We start from the raw sequence: 24,835 nt of genomic DNA, 5'->3' as shown, positions 1-24,835 counted from the left end.
AAAACATTCTACAAATCATAACTTGCAGCAAGTAATTCTGTAAAAACTACACAATTATGGAATAAATGAAACATTCAAGCTGTTGGTCAAAGCTAACCTACACATTTAACTCAAAATAATGTTAAAGACCTCAGACCAACTTCCAATGCGCCACTATGTACCAAGACGAAATAACGTCACAATTCGCCATTAAGGACATTATTAATAGGTTTTCAAATCTGCCATAGTTTAATATATACATGAAACCGTCGATTAATGGCGTCAAATTTCAATTCCTCCCTATATTACGTAGGGAAATAATGCATATCATGAAACCCAAGAGAACTGGACAACTTACCCTCACGGAGCCGATGGTCAAAGAGGTTGCAAATGGTAAGGACTCGTTCTCGAAACCTCGGTATGGTGTGGATTCGAAGCGGCTTCGAACACAAACCTTCAAACGAATATTGAGTTTTTACCAAGTCTTTCTCGTTATTTCCAGAACAAACTCAATAAAATCTCCTCGAATATTAAGACAGAGAATATATATATAAAATGTAACAAGCTGATCCATCAGATAATGATAAACCCGAGATATTTCTGGAGTTCATTCACGGTTCAAAGCCGAGTTGAGCGGGGTGAAGCAATCCGAGTCGTTTTCATAGGTCGTAATGAGCGGTTCGGTTGTTTCATCTTTAACATACTCAAATTTTGGTTTGGACAACCGTGAAGCTACAATTTTTTACTTACTTTTACATACAAAAGCAGTCATTTTACCCGAATAAACATATTATAACGCAATCTTAACGTTAATTGAAAATTAAACAGCCACTTCAACAACTAGAATATGACATTGTCCAGTCTAAAGTAACAGGCGCGACATTCCTTTCATCTAGAGACATTTGCGAGTTCATGAACATTCTCGTTGGGGAAGCCATGTTAGGTTTAGGTCACCTTGATGTCATCTAAGATATAGAGTTACGTTGCTTATGAAGCCATGTGAGCGAACTACAGTAACAAATTATACTAACGGAGATGTGCTCCATATTAATTCCTCGCTTATTATCTCCTATCTGCTTTAAGATACGTTCAAATCGGCTTCCATGTGTATTCAATGGACACATAAGTTATCGGTATTCTAATATCAGAGAAGAAAAGATATCTCACAAAGTAAACATTTTCATTCAATTTCCCTCTGATTGGTCTCATATTTTTCCTTTCTCGTTATTTCTCCTGCAGTTATTGGTGTTCATCTGAACAAAATGCTACTGTTCTGTCTTTTCTGTATCAAAAACAAACTAATTCTATCTATATACAATATAACATTTATGTCTCTTTCTCACTCTGCCTCTCCTTTTATCTATCTGCATGTATTGCTTAAATCAAATGTGTACCAGAGTCAATAAAACAAAATTCCTTGTATTTCTTATGGACTAAATGTCTAAAAATGTAATAAATCAGTCACTAAAAGGCAAAATCAATTCTCATAAATTTGTCACATACAACTGTCAGTTTCATATGAGTGCAAACTGGTTCTTTAAGTCCAATGTGTTGCAATCCAATTCTGATTACGTAAACTATTAGGTACTCACTAGCTTATAATGACTTAATCATCAGGAAAAATCTTGATGATGCAAGAAATAACATGCCAATCTGGATTATATATGTCTAATAAAACCTAGTATGTTTGAAGGTCAAGCACATGGAATCTGCAATATTACTCATACCATAAAACATACTGTTATGATTAACAATATTCCTAATACTAAAAAAAACTACTGTTGTGGTGATGGTTCCATCCTACCTAGTAACTTTTTCCTCAATCATTAACTTAGTTACGTTTCTTTTTCCATGCCTGGTTGACCAATGCTGACATATCTAATGTATCTGTCTATCTACATCTCTGACACCTGTTCCAACTGGAACTCCCTCAAGGAAGTGTTTGGCCATGGCAAGTCTCCAGAACTAGTGAACTCCAGCGTTACTTCTTAGCCTTTAGTGCCCCACTCTTAACATGCAACTGGCAGAGGGCAACTCTAGCACAGTTTGGAGAGTGTTTGGAGAGTGTTTGCACAGAGTTTGGAGAGGCTCCTAACTAATATTCCTATTGACTCCACCTACCTAAAGCTTCAGCTTAAATGTTCCTATCAACTACTTCTATTTACTGCTCCTCCCCTTTTGCCAATCTCCAGGGATAGCACATAAGAGCTCATTGTGGAAAAATCTATGAGTTACAAAGAATGAGCTGTGTGAATTAAGTTTTGTCAAGAGTTATGTATGACATGGAGAGATTGTGTGTTTGTGGACTGAGTGCCAATTGTCCATGTGTGGGTGAGTCAGAAAGAAAAGGCAGCTAACTGGGTCAGAAGAGTGCAACCTGACAACCCCTGAAGTCCTGGCTCACTACACAGCTGTCACTAACCTTTCCTGATATAAATAATCATGATATAATTCTCCAGATCCAATCTGAGTACCATTCGTTTAAACTTTTCCCGATGATCTCTTTAGCTTTTTTCAATCGAGACAGCACGGGCAAGTGAGAGCCCTAATCAGAGCCACCTTGGTTACACTATATGTACATGTACCCTAGCCTAAGCCTAGTCCCATTTTACTGACCAACCCACAATGGAAGATGAAAAGCTTGTGTGGACTGTAAACTGACTACCACACACTGGATTCAAACCTATGTTGAACAGCTTGTGTTGACTGTAAACTGACTATCACACACTGGATTCAAACCTATGTGGGTTCAACATGTGTGGCCTGTAAATGCTATCATTTATTTTCCTGTGCTCTATTTAAGATTTGAAGGCAGTAATGAATCACAGTTATTTCTGCTTTTCTGTGGTATTTGCTTCGTAATGGTATCCAATCCCAGCATTTCATCTTATGTAAAGACCACTCTGTTCCCTAGTCTACATTACACCTGTCACAAGCATGGACAAGAAAGAATTTTGGGTAATTACTATAAATAATTTTCAAATGTTAAGTAATCATTTACATAGTTTACATAAATATAACATTCAAAAGCTGGAAAACCATATCTGAAAGATCAGTAATGTATCTATAATTCAAAAACTCTGAAATACAACTGCTGTTCAACTGTGAAATATGAATGCAGATTAAACCAAAGTAATTCAGAATGACACTTGGGTCTGATATATGCACTAATTTGGGAACACCTAATCTACGTATCAACCTTGGCATCAAAATGAATTTATTGTATTTTAAGGAATTTTATCATATCATCATTACACTTAGTCGCTGTCTCCTGCGTTAGCAAGGTAGCGCAAGGAAACAGATGAAAGAATGGCCCAACCCACCCACTTACACGTGTATATACATAAACCCCCACACACGCACATATGCATACCTATACATTTCATTATCTACATATATACACGTACATATTCATACTTGCGGTCTTCATCCATTTCCCTCCCCACCCCGCCACACATGAAATGACACCTCCCCTTTCCCCTGCGTGCGCGCAAGGTAGTCCTAGGAAAAGACAACGAAGGCCACATCTGTTCACACTCAGTCTCTAGCTGTCATGTAATAATGCATCAAAACCACATCTCCCTTTCCACATCTAGGCCCCACACAACTTTCCATGGTTTACCCCAGACGCTTCACATGCCCTGATTCAATCCAGTGACAGCATGTCAACCCCGGTATACCACATCGTTCCAATTCACTCTATTCCTTGCACGCCTTTCACCTTCCTGCATGTTCAAGCCCCGATCACTCAAAATCTTTTTCACTCCATCTTTCCACCTCCAATTTGGTCTCCCACTTCTCCTCGTTCCCTCCACCTCTGACACATATATCCTCTTGGTCAATCTTTCCTCACTCATTCTCTCCATGTGACCAAACCATTTCAAAACACCCTCTTCTGCTCTCTCAACCACACTCTTTTTATTTCCACACATCTCTCTTACTCTTACATTACTTACTCGATCAAACCACCTCACACCACATATTGTCCTCAAACATCTCATTTCCAGCACATCCACCCTCCTGCGCACAACTCTTATCCATAGCCCACGCCTCGCAACCATACAACATTGTTGGAACCACTATTCCTTCAAACATACCCATTTTTGCTTTCCGAGATAATGTTCTTGACTTCCAAACATTCTTCAAGGCTCCCAGAATTTTTGCCCCCTCCCCCACCCTATGATTCACTTCCGCTTCCATGGTTCCATCCGCTGCCAAATCCACTCCCAGATATCTAAAACACTTTACTTCCTCCAGTTTTTCTCCATTCAAACTTACCTCCCAATTGACTTGACCCTCAACCCTACTGTACATAATAACCTTGCTCTTGTTCACATTTACTCTTAACTTTCTTCTTTCACACACTTTACCAAACTCAGGCACAAGCTTCTGCAGTTTCTTACATGAATCAGCCACCAGCGCTGTATCATCAGCGAACAACAACTGACTCACTTCCCAAGCTCTCTCATCCACAACGGACTGCATACTTGCCCCTCTTTCCAAAACTCTTGCATTCACCTCCCTAACAACCCCATCCATAAACAAATTAAACAACCATGGAGACATCACACACCCCTGCCGCAAACCTATATTCACTGAGAACCAATCACTTTCCTCTCTTCCTACACATACACATGACTTACATCCTCGACAAGAACTTTTCACTGCTTCTAACAACTTGCCTCCCACACCATATATTCTTAAAACCTTCCACAGAGCATCTCTATCAACTCTATCATATGCCTTCTCCAGATCCATAAATGCTACATACAAATCCATTTGTTTTTCTAAGTATTTCTCACATACAGTCTTCAAAGCAAACACCTGATCCACACATCCTCTACCACTTCTGAAACCACACTGCTCTTCTCCAATCTGATGCTCTGTACACGCCTTCACCCTCTCAATCAATACCCTCCCATATAATTTACCAGGAATACTCAACAAACTTATACCTCTGTAATTTGAGCACTCACTCTTATCCCCTTTGCCTTTGTACAATGGCACTATGCAAGCATTCTGCCAATCCTCGGGCACCTCACCATGAATCATACATACATTAAATAAGCTTACCAACCAGTCAACAATACAGTCACCCCCTTTTTTAATAAACTCCACTGCAATACCATCCAAACCTGCTGCTTTGCTGGCTTTCATCTTCCGTAAAGCTTTTACTACCTCTTCTCTATTTACCAAATCATTTTCCCTAACCCTCTCACTTTGCACACCACCTCGACCAAAACACCCTATATCTGCCACTCTATCATCAAACACATTCAACAAACCTTCAAAATACTCACTCCATCTCCTTCTCACATCACCACTACCTGTTATCACCTCCCCATTAGCCCCCTTCACTGAAGTTCCCATTTGCTCCCTTGTCTTACACACTTTATTTACCTCCTTCCAAAACATCTTTTTATTCTCCCTGAAATTTAATGATACTCTCTCACCCCAACTCTCATTTGCCCTCTTTTTCACCTCTTGCACATTTCTCTTGACCTCCTGCCTCTTTCTTTTATACCTCTCCCACTCATTTGCATTTTTTCCCTGCAAAAATCGTTCAAATGCCTCTCTCTTCTCTTTCACTAATAATCTTACTTCATCCCACCACTCACTACCCTTTCTAATCAACCCACCTCCCACGCTTCTCATGCCACAAGCATCTTTTGTGCAAGCCATCACTGCTTCCCTAAATACATCCCATTCCTCCCCCACTTCCCTTACCTCCTTTGTTCTCACCTTTTTCCATTCTGTACTCAGTCTCTCCTGGTACTTCCTCACACAAGTCTCCTTCCCAAGCTCACTTACTCTCACCACCCTCTTCACCCCAACATTCTCTCTTCTTTTCTGAAAACCCCCACAAATCTTCACCTTCGTCTCCACAAGATAATGATCAGACATCCCTCCAGTTGCACCTCTCAGCACATTAACATCCAAAAGTCTCTCTCGTGCGTCTATCAATTAACACATAATCCAATAACGCTCTCTGGCCATCTCTCCTACTTACATACGTATACTTATGTATATCTCGCTTTTTAAACCAGGTATTCCCAATCACCAGTCCTTTTTCAGCACATAAATCTACAAGCTCTTCACCATTTCCATTTACAACACTGAACACTCCATGTATACCAATTATTCCCTCAACTGCCACATTACTCACATTTGCATTCAAATCACCCATCACTATAACCCGGTCTTGTGCATCAAAACCACTAACACACTCATTCAGCTGCTCCCAAAACACTTGCCTCTCATGATCTTTCTTCTCCCAATATTGGTAATTTTTTTCAACGTGCTTATATGCACAATTTATGCAAGTTTTATGGCTTCTCCTCTTTGGTCTTCTTGAAGAAACTTACTTGTTTGCATGGTCAATTCTGGTCTGAATGAAGCCACCATGGTAGGATCATTCTAAAAATCCAAGCATCTCTTGCTATTTTGTAACATCTATAGAGGTGAGACAAGTTGTCACAAACCCCTGAACTCTTTATAGCCCATAAGAGATGAGATAATGTGTACAATAAACATTACCACATAAAAGAAACAATCAAACAGACATGCGTAATGCTCACATTCAGTGCTGGCCATTGAAGCACATCTACAGGGTATTTTCGTGGTTTTAAGAGCAAAATAACTGTATTGGAATGGAAACTACTGGGTTATCCAACCAACACATGCCGACACATGAAATTTTGAAACGAAGGATAATCATATGAATGCTGATAAGGTTATTTTCCTCATGAGAGAACTTAGTAATGGTGAAATTATTTGGTGCAAACAAACTGGTAACAAATAAACAATCCCAAATGAAAGATAAAATTGTAATTTTCAGCTGAAATTCTATTCAGCTCTCCGGAGTGAAATGATAACTCAGAATGTGTGGATGGTGACAACCTTGTAAAGGTTTTATTGTACTCATTCACTGACTCCATCATTGTGGATTACACAAAACCCTTTGAAACACTGTTCCATACCGATTAAAGAACCTGACTCCATCATTGTGGATTACACAAAACCCTTTGCAACACTGTTCCATACCGATGAAAGCACTTCATTTTCATGTCTACAAATTTTATGCACTTCTGTATAACAACTATGTTTCTCTCTCATTCAGGGGTTTGATATTTTCCTATTATTTCTTCCCCTACCACATATTCAATATCAAGCACTGTATGATCACTATTCCTAAGTATTTCTTCCACTTCCTGGCAATGGCATATCAAGCATTGTATGATAACTGTTCCCGAGAGTGTTTCTTCCACCTCCTGACTATGGTAGTGAGATCATTTTTACAAAGACTGGGTCTTCTACTTCCAGGGTATTGCACTGTATGATTGCTATTCCTAAGACTGGGTCTTCTACTTCCAGGATGCTGCACACAAAAATGAAATGCAGTATCAGTTGTGCATCTCCCATCTTACTAAGGTGCTCATGGTGACAGGTAGTACTTAAAGTTTACTTATCTACAATGAAAGAATTTGTCTCCACAATAAAAAGAGTGTGGTTGTGAGAGCCGAAGAGGGTGTTTTGAAACGGTTTGGCCACATGGAGAGAATGAGTGAGGAACATATGTATCAGAGGTGGAGGGAACAAGTCGAAGTGGGAGACCAAACTGGAGGTGGAAGGATAGAATGAAAAAGATTTTGAGCGATCGGGGCCTGAACATGCACGAGGGTGAAAAGCATGCAAAGAATAGAGTGAATTGAAACAAATTGGTAAACCGGGGTCGAAGTGCTGTCAATGGATTGAACCAGGGCATCTGAAGCATCTGGGGTAAACCATGGAAAGTTTTGTGGGGCCTGGAGGTGGAAAGGGAGCTATGATTTGGTGTTTTCCTGGCACTACCCAGGATAGTGATGGGCAAGGATGAAGGCAAGCACATATGTATATATACATGTGTATATATGTATATGTCCATGTATGGGCATTCATGTATATACATGTGTATGTGGGTGGATGGGCCATTCTTCGTCTGTTTCTTGGCATCATAAGAACATGAGTAATGGGGATACCTACCTGGCAACATTTGAGGAGATGAGAAGCTCAAGTAGAGGGCCTCGGGAGAACAGCAACTGTAAGGGAAGATGATATGAGAATTACTCCTCTTTTAAATTATTGTGAACGACACATGAAAAAAGTAAGTAATGGGTTTAGATACTTTTCTATTTGAACTGTAAGCAACTTCAGTCTTGACCATTATTTTCACATCAAACTGCACATACAGAATGGTTAATATAAATAAATGTTTGTGTGTAATGCATGAGTACAAGTAGGATGAGAGGAGAGTGAATTGTTCCAAGTGAAGGTTGGTCTGCAGAAGGGGTGTGTAATGTCACCATGGTTATTGATTTATGGATGGTGTTGTGAGGGAGGCAAATGTGAAAGTCTTAGAGGGGTGAGGATGCAGTCTAGGGAATGGGAGGGCTTGGAAAGTGAGTTAATTGCTGTTTGCTAATGATACAACAATGGTGGCAGATTCAAGTATGAAACTGCAAAAGTTAATGACTGAGTTAGGAAGGATGGGTGAGAGGAAGTTGAGAGTATATGTGTATATAAGCAAGCTTATTTGGTTCAGCAGAGACGAGGGACAGGTTAGCTGTGGTGTGTTTGATCAGAGAAAATTTAGAAAAAGTGAAATGTTTTAGATAGTTGGGAGTGTACATGGCAGCAAATGGGTCCATAGAAGTGGAAGAGAGTCACTTGGTGGGTAAGGGGATAAAGGATCTGGGAGCACTAGAGAATGTGAGGAAAGAGAGATCGTTATCTGGGAGAGCTATCTACTCTTTTAACAAGTTTTTAGCTTAATTTTCAAACTGTCTTCTGGTTACTCTACCCCTATATCTCTCGAACTGTTCACTGTCCATGTCTTTGATCCACTCAAAAAAATTAAAGGCTGTAATCAGGTCACTCCTCACTCTTCCAAATTGGGAATAACTAAAGCCTTTAGGTGAATGTGGGTAAGTGTGAATTATATATCAAAGAGTGAGAACGTGGAGTGATTAAAGATTTTAGAAATATTATCAATGGAGAGCTAAATTCTATGTATAAAAAAAAATATTTCTACTCTGCATGAAACTGAGAAAGTACTATATGGCTGGCCTTACACTCCCAGTCAATTCTAATTTCACAGTGAAAAACTTTTGTTCAACATTGCCATTAAGGTGCTCATGACAGTGTGTGCTTATCTTCAGTTTAATACTAAAGCAGCACAGTCACCTACTTTCTCCTACATACCTTAGGAGCAAGATCCAGATTAAATTTTCTTGATAGATTCATCATTCTCTCTTAAGACCATTTTTCTTCAACCTCTTCTTTAGGAACACTGTCTTTGGTTTTGGGTTCTGCGTCCTTTTTCTCATTTGAACCTACACCTGGGTCATTTGCACCACTAGTCTGGCTGTCACTACTTGCACTTGGTGGTGTCACCTTTTCTTTGTCAGAGGAAGATTCCGGTGGTTTGTCATTCACAGAACTCGATGTACTTGCGGACAGACAGGGTTCTATCACTTTTCTGAAAAGAATAACATTGTCTAAAAGTCAACAAATAAATACCAGCATAATAGACTAATTATCAATCATAAATACAGGATGACAGACATCAAAAAATATGGTAATGCTCAAAAATGAAATGCTGAAAGGTATGGATGAATGAGGTGTGACAAGAGATGAAAAGTTCAAGTATGAGTCAAATGTCTAGAAGATTACAGACCTGCATACATATTCTTATATGACGCTGTTCTCTGTTGTGGTAATAAAACATGGATATATCCTGGGAATACATGCCTGGGAAATATTCAGCATAGGCCATTCTGCTATGAATGTGAGACTGTCTACACTATGTAAACAAAAATTCACAGAAATAAAGCTGTGGCTCACTACTGCTGAACAGCACCATGAAAGTAACACATCTCATATCACTGGACTGGGAAAAGATCAAAATTCAAAGTAAAGTTGATGCTGAATGTGTATTGCTATCGCATCATCATAAAGTTGAAAAGTTGTAAGTCAGGGGACATCTGTACCTGGTATTACTGTAACATCAACTCTCTCTTAGAAACCCCACATTACAGGAATAGCTAAGTCTGCCTCTAAGAAACTGGGTGTCCTGTTTTAATGTCGAAACTTCTTTTCTACTGAACAGTTGCTCCATCTTTAAAAGGGATTGACTCATCTTTGTATGGAGTACTGCTCTCACATTTGGAATGGTTCTAGCTCTGGATCCTTACTTGACAGACTTGTCGAAAGTGGTCTAGCTTATAACTGTCTTAGGCTAACTTCCAAACCCCCTGCCCTATGCTGCAATGTTAGTTCACTCTCCCTCTTCTACAGGTATTACTTAAGTTTTTGCTCCTAAGAGCTGGCTGCTTGTATGCCCCCAACACCAGTGAGACCTCCCAATACTAGGCAAGCTGTTGTGTCACATGATTACTGCGTGGCCATTGGTAACTAAACAGCGGGCAGTTTTGATACCTGTTTCTTTCCCTACATGTCAAAGCTTTGGAACTCTACCTTCTCATGTCTTTCCCAATAACTATGGCCTGGCATATTTCACAAGACAAGTCTTTCATGTCCTCCAAAATTCATAAATACTTTTCCTTGTCTTTTCTTTTTCCATTTCACAATTCTCTATATATCTCAATTAAGGCCCAGCCTTGATGGGGACTTTTGTCCATGACTGGTGCCTTTAACAAAAAAAAGATATTTTACCCTTTATTAATCTATCAGGTAAGGAATGGGGAAATGGCACTCATGATGAACACAGGAAGATAAGTGATCTAACTTCAGAAGATGTCAAGAGTGATAACATCAGATGTCTAATAAAATAAAGGTGTAGGCTGGTGAAAATGAGATGAAAACATTTTTCATATTTTGTTGTTTAAGATGACTCGAAGATATGTCAGTCCTCACTTATGGAACATGCCATGCCAGTTTGACTTTGGAGTAAGCTTTCTGGGGGTCAAATGTTGTGACTAGCCTCTCTCCTTCTTCCAAATCACAGGTTCCTAAAAATGGGGAAAATAAATCACATCAAAAAGGAATTCTTATAATGACTTCCATGTTTTTAGAAACATCCTAAATGACATTCTCCTCTGAACTCCTCACAGCAAATAAATCGAGTAGTATCTTTCATTCGACTCATCCCTACCTTCTGTACTTCAACTGGTCCCCTTCTATAAAATCACCCACTTCTTTACCTAACTGATTTCTCTCTAAATATACCCTCACCTAAAGATTCTTGTTGTTTTCTCAACCAGTAACTTTCCAGTAACTCTCCTTCTTAGTCTTGCCTACTATTTCTCATAAAACAACGTGTAGATTCTAAAAGTTTCTGAATCACAAAAATTCAAATGGTTTTGAACATCAATTTCCCACAATTGCTTGTAGATTTATGTGCTGAAAAAGGACTGGTGATTGGGAATACCTGGTTTAAAAAGCGAGATATACATAAGTATACGTATGTAAGTAGGAGAGATGGCCAGAGAGCGTTATTGGATTACGTGTTAATTGATAGACGCACGAAAGAGAGACTTTTGGATGTTAATGTGCTGAGAGGTGCAACTGGAGGGATGTCTGATCATTATCTTGTGGAGGCAAAGGTGAAGATTTGTGGGGGTTTTCAGAAAAGAAAAGAGAATGTTGGGGTGAAGAGAGTGGTGAGAGTAAGTGAGCTTGAGAAGGAGACTTGTGTGAGGAAGTACCACGAGAGACTGAGTACAGAATGGAAAAAGGTGAGTGGGGGAGGAATGAGATGTACTTAGAGAAGCAGTGATGGCTTGCGCAAAAGATGCTTGTGGCATGAGAAGCGTGGGAGGTGGGTTGATTAGAAAAGGTAGTGAGTGGTGGGATGAAGAAGTAAGATTATTAGTGAAAGAGAAGAGAGAGGCATTTGGACGATTTTTGCAGGGAAAAAATGCAAATGAGTGGGAGAGGTATAAAAGAAAGAGGCAGGAGGTCAAGAGAAATGTGCAAGAGGTGAAAAAGAGGGCATATGAGAGTTGGGGTGAGAGAGTATCATTAAATTTCAGGGAGAATAAAAAGATGTTTTGGAAGGAGGTAAATAAAGTGCATAAGACAAGGGAGCAAATAGGAACTTCAGTGAAGGGGGCTAATGGGGAGGTGATAACAAGTAGTGGTGATGCGAGAAGGAGATGGAGTGAGTATTTTGATGGTTTGTTGAATGTGTTTGATGATAGAGTGGCAGATATAGGATGTTTTGGTCGAGGTGGTGTGCAAAGTGAGAGGGTTAGGGAAAATGATTTGGTAAACAGAGAAGAGGTAGCAAAAGATTTGCGGAAGATGAAAGCCGGCAAGGCAGCAGATTTGAATGGTATTGCAGTGAAATTTATTAAAAAAGGGGGTGACTGTATTGTTGACTGGTTGGTAAGGTTATTTAATGTATGTATGATTCATGGTGAGGTGCCTGAGGATTGACGGAATGCATGCATAGTGCCATTGTACAAAGGCATAGGGGATAAGAGTGAGTGCTCAAATTACAGAGGTATAAGTTTGTTGAGTATTCCTGGTAAATTATATGGGAGGGTATTGATTGAGAGAGTGAAGGCATGTACAGAGCATCAGACTGGGGAAGAGCAGTGTGGTTTCAGAAGTGGTAGAGGATGTGTGGATCAGGTGTTTGCTTTGAAGACTGTATGTGAGAAATACTTAGAAAAGCAAATGGATTTGTATGTAGCATTAATGGATCTGGAGAAGGTATATGATAGAGTTGATAGAGATGCTCTGTGGAAGGTACTAAGAATATATTTGTGTGGGAGGCAAGTTGTTAGAAGCAGTGAAAAGTTTTTATCGAGGATGTAAGGCATGTGTACGTGTAGGAAGAGAGGAAAGTGACTGGTTCTCAGTGAATGTAGGTTTGCGGCAGGGGTGTGTGGTGTCTCCATGGTTGTTTAATTTGTTTATGGATGGGGTTGTTAGGGAGGTGAATGCAAGAGTTTTGGAAAGAGGGGCAAATATGAAGTCTGTTAGGGATGAGAGAGCTTGGGAAGTGAGTCAGTTGTTGTTCGCTGATGATACAGCGCCGGTGGCTGATTCATGTGAGAAACTGCAGAAGCTGGTGACTGAGTTTGGTAAAGTGTGTGAAAGAAGAAAGTTAAGAGTAAATGTGAATAAGAGTAAGGTTATTAGGTACAGTACGGTTGAGGGTCAAGTCAATTGGGAGGTAAGTTTGAATGGAGAAAAACTGGAGGAAGTAAAGTGTTTTAGATATGTGGGAGTGGATCTGACAGCAGATGGAACCATGCAAGCGGAAGTGAATCATAGGGTGGGGGAGGGGGCGAAAATTCTGGGAGCCTTGAAGAATGTGTGGAAGTCAAGAACATTATCTCAGAAAGCAAAAATGGGTCTGTTTGAAGGAATAGTGGTTCCAACAATGTTGTATAGTTGCGAGGCGTGGGCTATGGATAGAGTTTTGCGCAGGAGGGTGGATGTGCTGGAAATGAGATGTTTGAGGACAATGTGTGGTGTGAGGTGGTTTGATCGAGTAAGTAATGTAAGGGTAAGAGAGATGTGTGGAAATAAAAAGAGTGTGGTTGAGAGAGCAGAAGAGGGTGTTTTGAAATGGTTTGGGCACATGGAGAGAATGAGTGAGGAAAGATTGACCAAGAGGATATATGTGTCGGAGGTGGAGGGAACGAGGAGAAGTGGGAGACCAAATTGGAGGTGGAAAGATGGAGTGAAAATGATTTTGAGTGACCGGGACCTGAACATGCAGGAGGGTGAAAGGTGGGCAAGGAATAGAGTGAATTGGATCGATGTGGTATACCGGGGTAGACATGCTGTTAATGGATTGAATCAGGGCATGTGAAGCGTCTGGGGTAAACCATGGAAAGTTGTGTGGGGCCTGGATGTGGAAAGGGAGCTGTGGTTTCGGGCATTATTACATGACAGCTAGAGACTGAGTGTGAACGAATGGGGCCTTTGTTGTCTTTTCCTAGCGCTACCTCGCACACATGAGGGGGGGAGGTGGATGTTATTCCATGTGTGGTGAGGTGGCAATATGAATGAATAAAGGCAGTGTGAATTGTGTGCATGTGTATATATGTATGTGTCTGTGTGTATATATATGTGTACTGTGAGATGTATGGGTATGTATATTTGCGTGTGTGGACGTGTATGTATATACATGTGTATGGGGGTGGGTTGGGCCATTTCTTTCGTCTGTTTCCTTGTGCTACCTCGCAAATGTGGGAGACAGTGACAAAGCAAAATAAATAAATAAAATACAATTTCCCAGGAATACTCAACAAATTTATACCTCTGTAATTTGAGCACTCACCTTTATCCCCTTTGCCTATGTACAATGGCACTATGCAAGCATTCCACCAATCCTCAGGCACCTCACCATGAGTCATACATACATCAACTATACATACCAACCAGTCAGCAACACAGTCACCCCCTCTTTCAATAAATTCCACTGCAATACCATCCAAAACCACTGTCTTGCCAGCTTTCATCTTCCACAAAGCTTCCACTCCCTCTTCTCTGTTTACCAAATCATTCTCCCTAACCCTCTCACTTCGCACATGAATGTGGCCTTTTTTGGTCTGCTTAACTGGTGCTACCTCGCTGACGCAGGGGGGTGGTGATGCTGTTTCCTGTAAGGTGGCACAGGTAATTGAAGAAAGCAAGCAAGTATTAATATGTAACTGTGTATATATATGTATAAGTGTGTATGTACATGTGCATGTATGGGTGTCTATGTATATATGTGTATATGAGTGGATGGGCCATTATTTGTCTGTTTCCGCATTAGTGGGAAACAGCAATTAAATATAACAAATAAACATATATAAATATTAATAATTAACACAGACTAAAAAGAGCTAGAAAATCAAAAAATAAAATATCAAAGCCTAAAATAAATGAACTTGGAGAAACTAACAAACAGCCATGTCAAACATAGCAATCCAAGACCAGAAATTATCACCCAGCGCACTGAAAGAGGTACATAAAAAAGGACATGAAAAAGCAACAAATTAAGTACAACAGTCATATCTATCTATCTACGTGTATATCTCTGATGACCTTTCCTTTTGGAAACTCCCTCAAGGGGATGGCCATAGCATAACTCTCCTCACCCTAATAGACCACCCTAATATTCCTACCAACTACAACTACCTAACATCTCTGCCTGATCTTCCAGCCTACTACTTCTATGTAAAGCTCCCACCTAATTCTATCTACTACTTCTACTTAATATTAACGTTAATTTGCTGAGAGGTGCAACTGGAGGGATGTCTGATCATTATCTTGTGGAGGCTAAGGTGAAGATTTGTATGGGTTTTCAGAAAAGAAGAGTGAATGTTGGGGTGAAGAGGGTGGTGAGAGTAAGTGAGCTTGGGAAGGAGACGTGTGAGGAAGTACCAGGAGAGACTGAGTACAGAATGGAAAAAGGTGAGAACAATGGAAGTAAGGGGAGTGGGGGAGGAATGGGATGTATTTAGGGAATCAGTGATGGATTGTGCAAAAGATGCTTGTGGCATGAGAAGCGTGGGAGGTGGGTTGATTAGAAAGGGTAGTGAGTGGTGGGATGAAGAAGTAAGATTATTAGTGAAAGAGAAGAGAGAGGCATTTGGACGATTTTTGCAGGGATAAAATGCAATTGAGTGGGAGATGTATAAAAGAAAGAGACAGGAGGTCAAGAGAAAGGTGCAAGAGGTGAAAAAGAGGGCAAATGAGAGTTGGGGTGAGAGAATATCATTACATTTTAGGGAGAATAAAAAGATGTTCTGGAAGGAGGTAAATAAAGTGCGTAAGACAAAGGAGCAAATGGGAACTTCAGTGAAGGGCGCTAATGGGGAGGTGAAAACAAGTAGTGGTGACGTGAGAAGGAGATGGAGTGAGTATTTTGAAGGTTTGTTGAATGTGTTTGATGATAGAGTGACAGATATAGGGTGTTTTGGTCTAGGTGCCGTGCAAAGTGAGAGGGTTAGGGAAAATGATTTGGTAAACAGAGAAGAGGTAGTAAAAGCTTTGTGGAAGATGAAAGCCGGCAAGGCAGCAGGTTTGAATGGTATTGCAGTGGAATTTATTAAAAAAGGGGGTGACTGTATTGTTGAATGGTTGGTAAGGTTATTTAATGTATGTATGATTCATGGTGAGGTGCCTGAGGAGTGGCGGAATGCTTGCATAGTGCCATTGTACAAAGGCAAAGGGGATAAGAGTGAGTGCTCAAATTACAGAGGTATAAGTTTGTTGAGTATTCCTGGTAAATTATATGGGAGGGTATTGATTGAGAAGGTGAAGGCATGTACAGAGCATCAGATTGGGGAAGAGCAGTGTGGTTTCAGAAGTGGTAGAGGATGTGTGGATCAGGTGTTTGCTTTGAAGAATGTACGTGAGAAATACTTAGAAAAGCAAATGGATTTGTATGTAGCATTTATGGATCTGGAGAAAGCATATGATAGAGTTGATAGAGATGCTCTGTGCAAGGTATTAAGAATATATGGTGTGGGAGGCAAGTTGTTAGAAGCAGTGAAAAGTTTTTATCGAGGATGTAAGGCATGTGTATGTGTAGGAAGAGAGGAAAGTGATTGGTTCTCAGTGAATGTAGGTTTGCGGCAGGGGTGTGTGATGTCTCCATGGTTTAATTTGTTTAATTTGTTTATGGATGGGGTTGTTAGGGAGGTGAATGCAAGAGTTTTGGAAAGAGGGGCAAGTACGAAGTCTGTTGTGGATGAGAGAGCTTGGGAAGTGAGTCAGTTGTTGTTCGCTGATGATACAGCGCTACTGGCTGATTCATGTGAGAAAGTGCAGAAGCTGGTGACTGAGTTTGGTAAAGTGTGTGAAAGAAGAAAGTTAAGAGTAAATGTGAATAAGAGCAAGGTTATTAGGTACAGTAGGGTTGAGGGTCAAGTCAATTGGGAGGTAAGTTTGAGTGGAGAAAAACTGGAGGAAGTAAAGTGTTTTAGATATCTGGGAGTGGATCTGGCAGCGGATGGAACCATGGAAGCGGAAGTGGATCATAGGGTGGGGGAGGGGGCGAAAATCCTGGGAGCCTTGAAGAATGTGTGGAAGTCGAGAACATTATCTCGGAAAGCAAAAATGGGTATGTTTGAAGGAATAGTGGTTCCAACAATGTTGTACGGTTGCGAGGCGTGAGCTATGGATAGAGTTGTGCGCAGGAGGATGGATGTGCTGGAAATGAGATGTTTGAGGACAATGTGTGGTGTGAGGTGGTTTGATCGAGTAAGTAACGTAAGGGTAAGAGAGATGTGTGGAAATAAAAAGAGCATGGTTGAGAGAGCAGAAGAGGGTGTTTTTGAAATGGTTTGGGCACATGGAGAGAATGAGTGAGGAAAGATTGACCAAGAGGATATATGTGTCGGAGGTGGAGGGAACGAGGAGAAGTGGGAGACCAAATTGGAGGTGGAAAGGTGGAGTGAAAAAGATTTTGTGTGATCGGGGCCTGAGCATGCAGGAGGGTGAAAGGCGGGCAAGGAATAGAGTGAATTGGATCGATGTGGTATACCGGGGTAGACTTGCTGTTAATGGACTGAATCAGGGCATGTGAAGCGTCTGGGGTAAACCATGGAAAGTTGTGTGGGGCCTGGATGTGGAAAGGGAGCTGTGGTTTCGGGCATTATTACATGACAGCTAGAGACTGAGTGTGAACGAATGGGGCTTTTGTTGTCTTTTCCTAGCGCTACCTCGCACACATGAGGGGGGGAGGGGGGGTGTTATTCCATGTGTAGTGAGGTGGCGATATGAATGAATAAAGGCAGTGTGAATTGTGTGCATGTGTATATATGTATGTGTCTGTGTGTGTATATATATGTGTACTGTGAGATGTATGGGCATGTATATTTGCGTGTGTGGACGTGTATGTATATATATGTGTATGGGGGTGGGTTGGGCCATTTCTTTCGTCTGTTTCCTTGTGCTACCTCGCAAATGTGGGAGACAGTGACAAAGCAAAATAAATAAATAAAATACAATTTCCCAGGAATACTCAACAAATTTATACCTCTGTAATTTGAGCACTCACCTTTATCCCCTTTGCCTTTGTACAATGGCACTATGCAAGCATTCCACCAATCCTTAGGCACCTCACCATGAGTCATACATACATTAACGATACATACCAACCAGTCAGCAACACAGTCACCCCCTTTTTTAATAAATTCCACTGCAATACCATCCAAAACCACTGTCTTGCCGGCTTTCATCTTCCGCAAAGCTTCCACTCCCTCTTCTCTGTTTACCAAATCATTCTCCCTAACCATCTCACTTCGCACATGAATGTGGCCTTTTTTGGTCTGCTTAACTGGTGCTACCTCGCTGACGCAGGGGGGTGGTGATGCTGTTTCCTGTGGGGTGGCACGGGTAATTGAAGAAAGCAAGCAAGTATTAATATGTAACTGTGTATATATATGTATAAGTGTGTATGTACATGTGCATGTATGGGTGTCTATGTATATATGTGTATATGAGTGGATGGGCCATTATTTGTCTGTTTCCAGCATCAGTGGGAAACAGCAATTAAATATAACAAATAAACATACATAAATATTAATAATTAACACAGACTAAAAAGAGCTAGAAAATCAAAAAATAAAATATCAAAGCCTAAAATAAATGAACTTGGAGAAACTAACAAACAGCCATGTCAAACATAGCAATCCAAGACCAGAAATTATCACCTAGTGCACTGAAAGAGGTACATAAAAAAGGACATGGAAAAGCAACAAATTAAGTACAACAGTCATATCTATCTATCTACGTGTATATCTCTGATGACCTTTTCTTTTGGAAACTCCCTCAAGGGGATGGCCATAGCATAACTCTCCTCACCCTAATAGACCACCCTAATATTCCTACCAACTACTATTACCTAACATCTCTGCCTGATCTTCCAGCCTACTACTTCTATGTAAAGCTCCCACCTAATTCTATCTACTACTTCTACTTAATATTAATGTTAATTTGCTGAGAGGTGCAACTGGAGGGATGTCTGATCATTATCTTGTGGAGGCTAAGGTGAAGATTTGTATGGGTTTTCAGAAAAGAAGAGTGAATGTTGGGGTGAAGAGGGTGGTGAGAGTAAGTGAGCTTGGGAAGGAGACTTGTGTGAGGAAGTACCAGGAGAAACTGAGTACAGAATGGAAAAAGGTGAGACCAATGGAAGTAAGGGGAGTGGGGGAAGGAATGGGATGTATTTAGGGAATCAGTGATGGATTGTGCAAAAGATGCTTGTGGCATGAGAAGCGTGGGAGGTGGGTTGATTAGAAAGGGTAGTGAGTGGTGGGATGAAGAAGTAAGATTATTAGTGAAAGAGAAGAGAGAGGCATTTGAACGATTTTTGCAGGGAAAAAATGCAAATTAGCAGGAGAGGTATAAAAGAAAGAGGCAGGAGGTCAAGAGAAAGGTGCAAGAGGTGAAAATAAGGAAAAATGAGAGTTGGGGTGAGAGTATCATTAAATTTCAGGGAGAATAAAAAGATGTTTTGGAAGGAGGTAAATAAAGTGCATAAGACAAGGGAGCAAATGGGAACTTCAGTGAAGGGGGCTAATGGGGAGGTGATAACAAGTAGTGGTGATGTGAGAAGGAGATGGAGTGAGTATTTTGAAGGTTTGTTGAATGTGTTTGATGATAGAGTGGCAGATATAGGGTGTTTTGGTCGAGGTGGTGTGCAAAGTGAGAGGGTTAGGGAAAATTATTTGGTAAATAGAGAAGAGGTAGTAAAAGCTTTACGGAAGATGAAAGCCGGCAAAGCAGCAGGTTTGGATGGTATTGCAGTGGAATTTATTAAAAAAGGGGGTGACGGTATTCTTGACTGGTTGGTAAGGTTATTTAATGTATGTATGATTCATGGTGAGGTGCCTGAAGCATGAATGCTTCCATAGTGCCATTGTACAAAGGCAAAGGGGATAAGAGTGAGTGCTCAAATTACAGACGTATAAGTTTGTTGAGTATTCCTGGTAAATTATATGGGAGGGTATTGATTGAGAGGGTGAAGGCGTGTACAGAGCATAAGATTGGGGAAGAGCAGTGTGGTTTCAGAAGTGGTAGAGGATGTGTGCATCAGGTGTTTGCTTTGAAGAATGTATGTGAGAAATACTTAGAAAAACAAATGGATTTGTATGTAGCATTTATGGATCTGGAGAAGGCATATGATAGAGTTGATAGAGATGCTCTGTGGAAGGTTTTAAGAATATATGGTGTGGGAGGCAAGTTGTTAGAAGCAGTGAAAAGTTTTTATCGAGGATGTAAGGCATGTGTACGTGTAGGAAGAGAGGAAAGTGATTGGTTCTCAGTGAATGTAGGTTTGCGGCAAGGGTGTGTGATGTCTCCATGGTTGTTTAATTTGTTTATGGATGGGGTTGTTAGGCAGGTGAATGCAAGAGTTTTGGAAAGAGGGGCAAGTATGCAGTCTGTTGTGGATGAGAGAGCTTGGGAAGTGAGTCAGGTGTTGTTCGCTGATGATACAGCGCTGGTGGCTGATTCATGTAAGAAACTGCAGAAGCTGGTGACTGAGTTTGGTAAAGTGTGTGAAAGAAGAAAGTTAAGAGTAAATGTGAATAAGAGCAAGGTTATTAGGTACAGTAGGGTTGAGGGTCAAGTCATTTGGGAGGTAAGTTTGCATGGAGAAAAACTGGAGGAAGTAAAGTGTTTTAGATATCTGGGAGTGGATCTGGCAGCGGATGGAACCATGGAAGCGGAAGTGAATCATAGGGTGGGGGAGGGGGCGAAAATCCTGGGAGCCTTGAAGAATGTGTGGAAGTCGAGAACATTATCTCGGAAAGCAAAAATGGGTATGTTTGAAGAAATAGTGGTTCCAACAATGTTGTATGGTTGCGAGGCGTGCGCTATGGATAGAGTTGTGCGCAGGAGGGTGGATGTGCTGGAAATGAGTTGTTTGAGGACAATGTGTGGTGTGAGGTGGTTTGATCGAGTAAGTAATGTAAGGGTAAGAGAGATGTGTGGGAATAAAAAGAGCATGGTTGAGAGAGCAGAAGAGGGTGTTTTGAAATGGTTTGGGCACATGGAGAGAATGAGTGAGGAAAGATTGACCAAGAGGATATATGTGTCGGAGGTGGAGGGAATGAGGAGAAGTGGGAGACCAAATTGGAGGTGGAAAGATGGAGTGAAAAAGATTTTGAGTGATCGGGGCCTGAACATGCAGGAGGGAGAAAGGCGTGCAAGGAATAGAGTGAATTGGATCGATTTGGTATACCGGGGTTGACATGCTGTCAGTGGATTGAATCAGGGCATGTGAAGTGTCTGGGGTAAACCATGGAAAGTTGTGTGGGGCCTGGATGTGGAAAAGGGGCTGTGGTTTCAGGCATTATTGCGTGACAGCTGGTGACTGAGTGTGAACGAATGGGGTCTTTGTTGTCTTTTCCTAGTGCTACCTCGCACACATGAGCGGGGAGGGAGATGGTATTCCATGTGTGGCGAGGTGGCGATGGGAATGAATAGGGGCAGACAGTGTGAATTGTGTGCATGGGTATATATGTATGTGTCTGTGTGTGTATATATATGTGTACATTGAGATGTATAGGTATGTATATTTGTGTGTGTGAGCGTGTGTGTGTGTGTGTACATTGTGTATGGGGGTGGGTTGTGCCATTTCTTTCGTCTGTTTCCTTGCGCTACCTCGCAAACGCAGGGGACAGCGACAAAGCAAAATAATAATAATAATAATAAGTGATGGTTACAGCTTAGCAAGTATTCAGTACAATACACAGCATGGACATGCCCAGTATTTGGTTACATCTCACCTTCATAACACCTAGATGGTATAACTCTACAACAGTTCTACCCTATACACAGGTATAAATTACTACAATACTAAGTCGTATATGTGGCAAATTCTTTCTATGGAAATACCTGGTATACACAGCCACATTCTACCGTGGTCAGGACAAGGTTATATTTTACCATGACATCGACTTGCACACAGTTATACTGCAATATGCCCACTGTGTGGTTATGCCTTAAAAGTAATAGCTAATGCATTATTACTCTGAACACTGTGAAACATGTTCTATGTTTCCATATCAACAACGTGCCAGGTACTCTGATTACATATCACTACAGTAACACAGTAAAAAACTGTACAAGATCATCATGATATCAAATGCTGTTACATCTTACCAGAGGTTCTGCATCAGGAGCCTCATCCCAGGCACGGGTTTCAAATTCTTCCTCCATTGTTTGAATCTAAAAAGAAGAAAAAAAAAAACTCATGAAATTACACTTTCCACAACATGAAAATAGAGCCTGTGTTGGCTGCTGCATAAAGTCCAAATTATCACCAAATGATGAAAAGTGCTGATCACTTTTACCAAAACAAAAATCTATGTTTTTTTTTTTTTTTTTTTATACTTTGTTGCTGTCTCCCGCGTTTGCGAGGTAGCGCAAGGAAACAGACGAAAGAAATGGCCCAACCCCCCCCATACACATGCACATACACATGTCCACACACGCAAATATACATACCTACACAGCTTTCCATGGTTTACCCCGGACGCTTCACATGCCTTGATTCAATCCACTGACAGCACGTCAATCCCTGTATACCACATCGCTCCACTTCACTCTATTCCTTGCCCTCCTTACACCCTCCTGCATGTTCAGGCCCCGATCACACAAAATCCTTTTCACTCCATCTTTCCACCTCCAATTTGGTCTCCCTCTTCTCCTCGTTCCCTCCACCTCCGACACATATATCCTCTTGGTCAATCTTTCCTCACTCATTCTCTCCATGTGCCCAAACCATTTCAAAACACCCTCTTCTGCTCTCTCAACCACGCTCTTTTTATTTCCACACATCTCTCTTACCCTTACGTTACTTACTCGATCAAACCACCTCACACCACACATTGTCCTCAAACAACTCATTTCCAGCACATCCATCCTCCTGCGCACAACTCTATCCATAGCCCACGCCTCGCAACCATACAACATTGTTGGAACTACTATTCCTTCAAACATACCCATTTTTGCTTTCCGGGATAATGTTCTCGACTTCCACACATTTTTCAAGGCTCCCAAAATTTTCACCCCCTCCCCCACCCTATGATCCACTTCCGCTTCCATGGTTCCATCCGCTGACAGATCCACTCCCAGATATCTAAAACACTTCACTTCCTCCAGTTTTTCACCATTCAAACTCACCTCCCAATTGACTTGACCCTCAACCCTACTGTACCTAATAACCTTGCTCTTATTCACATTTACTCTTAACTTTCTTCTTCCACACACTTTACCAAACTCCGTCACCAGCTTCTGCAGTTTCTCACATGAATCAGCCACCATAAAAGCACCTTAATTGCGAGAAAATTGCATCTATGAGTAAATAAGATTTTGTTATAATAAACTAAAGAGAAATTTGCATCCATGGGTAAATAAGATTTTGACATAATAAACTTAGAATATGTGGGTTACAATACGTACATACACGATAGCTGTTTTAATTTTGTATGCATCTGCGGGTACTATCATTCAAGAAAAATTTATGTGACCGAGTATAGTAATTCCTCAACTTCTTGCACACTGTTGAAGCCCTCTATCAGAATAATTAAGAAAAAAACATGTTTGTTCAGCATTCCCAAAACCAAGCCTGACAGCCTAGCATTATGCTTCTGCGCAAACCCGAGCAAATCACGTGTAGCTGAAGGTTCGGAGAATAACACATCTATGTGGCACTTTCATGAAATGATATAAAGCTTTATTGTTTAAAACTTGATTTACACACCAAATACAGCTCTCTAGAATTTAAACAAAGCATTGTGTGGATAAATGGTGTCACCCGCCAGCAAGACCTGTATAAAATTCAAGACAGATTTTGATGAAAGTGGTACCAATGGATTTTTGAAAATCCATATTGTTGATATAGAGTAATTCTGCCCATCTTTCCTCAACTTCATGGACCTAATCACATTGTGGGGACACCACTCTATATGAGGTCTATAGTTTAAGGAACACATTAGTACCATTGTCGTCAAAATTCATCCACTGTAATACGTGTTTCCATAAACTGATGAACTGCCTCCACATTTTTCTTGTTATCTACAACAGTGTAATGTTTTATCTCAACACTAGACTGTGTACATAGATAATAATGATGCCAAGTTGAAGAGACAATAGAAAATGCTTATGGTACATAACTGACGTACGATAGCAGGGCACAATTATAAACAACTACACTTTATATTATAAATACTGACAAATATCAGATAAAAATGAGTTTCAAATCACCAAAACATTATATTAACCCAAATATTGTACAAATTCAACGAGTTAAGTTTATTTTCTAAAGTTTACGAACGATGCGACACCCTTGTTGGAGTGTTTCATAACTACCTTACTGGATAAAAACGTATCTACTTTTTAAATGGTACGAAGGTTACATTACTCACTTATGGTCGCTGCATACAGTAGATAATCTATTATCACTTCGTTATTATGGATGAAATATACAAGAAACGTGTTCCTCCATCACAACAAAACATTACGAGACTCGACGAACTTTTAATTACAGGTTGCGTTATATTTTATCTCATGGATTTTGTATCTATTTTCAGTATTCATTTCAAAACAATTTCATAAATGCTGGTATATAATTTATTAAAGGAAACATATTCTATTAGATAGCATATACTAAACCTTGTTTGCATAATTCATTATATAAATTGTCCTAAAAATGTTCTACGTAAGCTGTATATAAACACCACCTCTCAGGACGCTCTCTGATAAATCATATCAAAATTTAGAAATCTGATTTATCCTTCGGGCTGGTAACATGGCCCCTGTCACTAATTCAATTGTAATTACCTAGACATATTTAGGCTTTTTCATCAAAACTAGATATATTCATTCTGGT

At 40.5% G+C, this 24,835-nt stretch overlaps 1 protein-coding gene and 1 long non-coding RNA gene across 8 annotated transcripts in view; one reads left to right on the top strand and one right to left on the bottom strand.

Annotated features, from left to right (window-relative positions):
• Positions 1-24,835, top strand: part of LOC139762968 (negative elongation factor D-like) — a 395,386-nt gene that overhangs the window by 110,199 nt on the left and 260,352 nt on the right. The gene's annotated exons all lie outside the window — the stretch shown is intronic.
• Positions 111-24,491, bottom strand: LOC139762822 (uncharacterized). 2 transcript variants are annotated; one of them, XR_011715845.1, is made up of 5 exons: positions 24,372-24,491; positions 22,105-22,170; positions 9,220-9,496; positions 8,002-8,057; positions 111-433 (listed from the first exon to the last, which is right to left on the bottom strand). It is a non-coding gene; the product is annotated as an uncharacterized lncRNA (long non-coding RNA). The 2 variants fall into 2 exon arrangements; XR_011715846.1 differs by lacking the exon at positions 111-433 and adding an exon at positions 5,723-7,357.

Source organism: Panulirus ornatus, chromosome 45 (genome assembly GCF_036320965.1).
Source record: "Panulirus ornatus isolate Po-2019 chromosome 45, ASM3632096v1, whole genome shotgun sequence".
Classification (NCBI taxonomy): domain Eukaryota; kingdom Metazoa; phylum Arthropoda; class Malacostraca; order Decapoda; family Palinuridae; genus Panulirus; species Panulirus ornatus.
Note: the sequence above shows the minus strand (reverse complement) of the source record. Positions and strands in the feature narration are given on the sequence as shown.